The sequence below is a fragment of the Theropithecus gelada genome, chromosome 17 (assembly GCF_003255815.1).
Source record: "Theropithecus gelada isolate Dixy chromosome 17, Tgel_1.0, whole genome shotgun sequence".
NCBI classification, from domain to species: Eukaryota; Metazoa; Chordata; class Mammalia; order Primates; family Cercopithecidae; genus Theropithecus; species Theropithecus gelada.
Window position 1 is genome coordinate 56,534,916 of NC_037685.1, and position 5,359 is coordinate 56,540,274.

A 5,359-nucleotide genomic window follows, 5' to 3' on the forward strand; every position below is an offset into this window, starting at 1 on the left:
TTCATCCATGTCCCTACAAAGGACATGGACTCCTCCTTTTTTATGGCTGCATAGTATTCCATGGTGTATATGTGCCACATTTTCTTAATCCAGTCTGTCACTGATGGACATTTGGGTTGGTTCCAAGTCTTTGCTATTGTGAATAGTGCCACAAGAAACATACGTGTGCCTGTGTCTTTATAGCAGCATGATTTATAATCCTTTGGGTATATCCCCAGTAATGGGATTGCTCCCACACTCCAGCTCTCTTTAATGTTGGCCATTAATTCTCTTCTGTTTTCCCTTACTGTCATTTGGAGGTCTTAGAAGGGTGACAAGATAGAGATAGAGGCAGAGGTAGAGGTAGATAGAGACACTTGAGTTTTTTTCTTGTCCTGAGTCAGCCATATTCAATCGGAACTAGAAACTATGGAAACTTTTAAAAATGACCTGATACTAACCCTATCCTTTTGGAGCCTTCCCCCCCCCCCCCCCCACCACTCCCAATTACATGGATAGACTGTAATTCCCTTAACCAGCACCCCTACGAGGTTGTTTGTACATTTTACTCTAGTAAATACACCTGCAATGAATATAGCTGCAGGAATAGTATCACCTGTGCCCATCGCCAGCTGTTTCCTTGGGATACATTTCTAGAAGTGAACTTGGTGAATCAAAGGTGGCATCTTTTTAAGGCTTTCCATACGCATTGCCAAATGGCCTTACAGAAAGTTTGTATCAAGTTTTCACTCCCATTCCATGCGAGAACTAATTTTCTTTCCATCTCAGATGCTGTTACGCTTTTAGAATTGCAAATCTGGCAGGGGGACATGGCATTTTCTTTCCATTTTTGGCTGACTTTATTGTTAACTGCATCACTCCAGCTATAGGGTGAATAATGGCACTTTGTTTCTTTACCTTCTCTGGCTTTCCAGAGGAAGTGGGAGCAGTAAAAACTGGAGCACACGGAATCAATGCAGCTGTGTTCTGCTCGCTGAGCCGGCTCTCCCAGAACCAGCTCGGCTCTGCCAGCCTCAAGAGCATTGGTCAAGGAGTGAGGAGGGGAGGAGAGGATGGCTGTACCTCAGACCTCATTCTCCCTTGTGCAATGAATTCTACAGGGAATAAGGGGAAAGTGAGGACAAACCTTGGGAGGGGACTGCATTTTAGAACTAGGATTGATGGAAACAGATCCACGCTCACTTAATATTGAAATATGTCCATGAGTTGACTCCAAACCCCTTGACTCTGCTGGCTCCTATCGAGATGAATTGCTCCACCTAAATCTGCATCAGCCCCCAATCTAAGCCTAATCTTTACTGCCTCCTAAGGTGGTGCAGAAGCAGGGGTTGTGGGTAAATAACCAGTTATTATTCATTCATCAAACCTTTATTGAACACTTGCCATGGGCCAGACACTGCTAGATCCTGGGGACACAGAAAGGAAACAATCATGCCCCTGCTAATGTGGTTCTTACAAGCTATTTGGGGAATACGTATGTAACCTAGGATAACTGAGCAATAACTGTAGAAACTGTAAAGCAGATTACACATAGGAAAGGGCAGATCTTTCCACCCAATAACCAACCTGAGATAAGGAAGTGAAGAATAAACACCAAGGTTTTTGGATTCCTGCTAAAGACTGAAATATGTTTGCACCATCTCTGCACATAGCATATTCTTGATTATCTCCTTTTTTTTTTTTTTTTTTTGAGGCGGGATCTTGCTCCGTTGCCCAAGCTGAACTTCAGCGATGCAGTCATAGCCTCGAACTCCTGAGCTCCAATGATCCTCCTACCTCAGTCTCCTGAGTAGCTGGGACTAGAGATACTTGACACCATGAATGGCTAATTTTTTTGTATTCTTCTAGAAATGGGGTCTTGCTGTGTTGCACAGGCTGGTCTTGAACCCCTGGTTTCAAGTCATCCTCCCACCTTGGCCTCCCAAAGAGGCCAGATACATGCATGAGCCACCACAGACAGCCAACTCCCTCTTTATTAATAAAAATAATAGAAGAGGCTAGTGGAAAAAAACATATCTGACAAACTGTAATATCTTCCATCCTCTCCATCTCTATTGCCACTATCTTAATTCAGATACTCATTATTTTATCTCTCTCAACATGAATCTTGCCTCCTGGAATCTATCCTTCCAGGGGTACTTTGATTGCATCGTCTCTGTCCTGCCCCCCACCCCCAACCCCAGAAACAGAGTCTTGCTCTGTCACCAAGGCTGAAATGCAGTGGTGCAGTCATGGCTCACTGCAGCCTCAACCTTCTCAGCTCAAGTAATCCTCCCACCTCAGCCTCCTGAGTAGTTAGGACCACAGGCACATACCACCACACCTGGCTAACTTGTATTTTTTGTAGAGATGGGGTTTCACTGTGTTACCCAGGCTGGTCTCAAACTCCAGGACTCAACTGATCCGCCTGCCTTGGCCTCCCAAAGTGCTGGAATTATAGACGTGAGCCACCACGCCCAGCCTGCTTCCATATTTTAATGTCATCAAATTGATCATTTTTTCCTTTGCTTTCGAATGTGAAACCATCCTTGCATATCCTACTTGGTCATGATAGCTATTCTAAAATAGATTTTTAGCATTTGTTTGCTAATATCTTATTTCACTATTTTGCCTCCGTGCTTATAATGCAGACTAACTCATAATCTCCCCATTTGTGTTGTCCTTGTTTGATGTTGGTATTGAGGTTATACTGCATCTATCCAATCAGTTGAAGCGCTTCCTCATTTTTACATTCTCTAGATCGTTTTGAATTACATAAAGACTCTTGTCCTTGACAGTTGGTAAATGGTAGTTCTTTGGCCTCATCTTCTAAGAGTAGTGTTTTTATACAGTTGATGCATCTTCTCTAGTTGGCCCATAGGACACTCTCTAGGCTGTCCTTCAGTCTCACTTACAGTGGAAATGTCCTTTCCTTTCTGCACTTCTGCCCCCCATTCCCTCTTGCAGAGCTGAGTTATTGGCCAGACACCAATTAAGACAGATTGTTCTCTCCTCTGGCATTGCAGCAAAGCTGTATGGTTTGACCTAAACATTTTCCATTTACAATAAAAATCTACCCTTAACTCACTGGGTCAGTTTGCTACTCTGCTCTTGTTGCCCCCACAGCACCTTCTGTGCCCCTCTGGAGCGCTCCCCACATTGTAGGACAATCAATCCTACACGTGTTTTATCTCCAGCCAGAACTTGGGCTCCATATACACTGTGCTTTGTTCATCCTTGCACTTCCCATGCTGAGGAATTGAATTCTCATGCTCAGCCACGGAAGTAGCAAGGATGCAATCCATTTTTGCATCCCATTTCTTGTGCCAGGTATACACACAAAAAAACCCCAGTAAACGTTTGTGGAATAAATGAACATAATGTTCTGTTCTGATCAGCTAAACACAAACAGCCCATTACAGCTGTTTGGTTGTTATATTATTACTGTGTAACAGGAGGTGCTGATATCTGAGTCCTGGTCTCTGCTTTCTCAGTCTTGTTCCACGGTTCTCCGTTCTCTGCCTTCATGGGCTAGGCACTCAGTCTTCCTCTGCAAGACCCTCCGTGTCTGGTGGTTGTATGATTTGGTCTTTGCTGTGGTTGATTCAGATTCTTACCCGTGCATTTACTCTCTTATTCTGTTTCCACTGCTCTGTTGCCAAGGCTTCCTTTCTATGGTTCAGATTTCCCTGAGAGCTTTCCAGAATTCTACTGATTTATAATTCATTCTGGCAGACTCAACAGGGTGGGAGTCCTTACTGTAATGAGTCACAGCCAAGGAAGTCTGGCTTCCTAGAAGCCTGGGTTCCCAGGCATAGCCTCCTCCAGAAATGAGAACAAATGCTGTCACTAAGGAACTTCTCGGCTCTCTTTCCTAAAGTTTCCTGAAATGTTACTTAAAAGGCTAACCGCACAATGTCCACTTTAAGTTTTAGTTTTGTAAACCACTATGTGCAAACCACTGTATCTGCACGTCCCAAAGGAAAACATATTTTTACATCAGTTATTTAATATCCTAGGCAAAAGTTACTTTGGTTCAAATCATCCTTAGTAGTGGCACCAATTTTCTTGAATCAGATGTTTTCTAAAGCTACTTCTGGGACTGGGTGCAGTGGCTCATGCCTGTAATCCCAGCACTTTGGGAGGCCAAGGCAGATGGATCACTTGAGGTCAGGAGTTCAAGACCAACCTGGCCAACATGGTGAAATCCCATCTCTACTAACAATACAAAAATTAGCTGAGCGTAGTGGCACTTGCCTGTAGTCCCAGCTACTCAGGAGGCTGAGGCACGAGAATCACTAAGATAAGTAAATAAAGCTACTTCTGTAAAGCAAGCGTATTATCTTTTTACATGAAACAAGAAAATAAAGCTGGGCATGGTGGCTTACGCCTGTAATCCCAGCACTTTGGGAGGCTGAGGCAGGCAGATTACGAAGTCAGGAGATTCAGACCATCCTGGCCAACATGGTGTAACCCCGTCTCTACTAAAAATACAAACATTAGCTGGGCATGGTGGTGCGTACCTGTAATCCCACCTACTCGGGAGACTGAGGCAGGAGAATTGCTTGAACCAGGGAGTTGGAGGTTACAGTGAGCCGAAATCACACCACTGCGCTCCAGCCTGGCGACAAGAGTGAGACTCAGTCTCCAAAAAAAAAAAAAAAGAAAAGAAAAGAAAATATAGTTATATAAACACCAACACAAGTATCAAGGATGTGTTACAAGTTTGCAAAGTGTTCTCCCTGGTTATGAGTTTGATCTTTCATACAGATTACTTGAGGGATGAAAATGTTTTCTACAAGTTTGAATGTGGAAGAGTAATTCAGTTTCTTATTGGTGATTATCTAAGTGGTGCAAGACATTCATATGCAGTATCGAGGGACAAATGTAGACTTTGGTTAGATTGTATAATTCAGATGTGCTACAAGATGCAACAGAAGCTTTGGAGAAACAGCTTTTGGAGAGACTGCCCACCAGTTTTTTGAAATCCTGCAAAAGAACAAGTGATATTCCTCTTTGTGGGGGTCTGTCCAATCTGATTGTGAATTTTTGTCATTGCTTTCTGAGAGTTAGAACTGATTGAAAACCAATATGCGAGCATATAGAAGCTAATTCAGTGTGCACGTGATGCATGCATGTGTGCACGTGTGCGTGTGTGTGTGCGTGTGTGTGTGCACGTGTGCACACATGTAGAGCCTGTCACAGTGCCTTCCCACAGCAGACCACTTGGTGAGCAGGAAAGAGAGCTGGTCAGCACACACTTGGCCTGGTGCTGCCTCCGCTGTTCTCTTGGCATCTCAGGCTGTCAACTGGCTGCTGCAGTTATTCAAGGCTGTCAATTTTTTGTTTTTAAATTCAGATGATTTCTTCCGTATTCGAT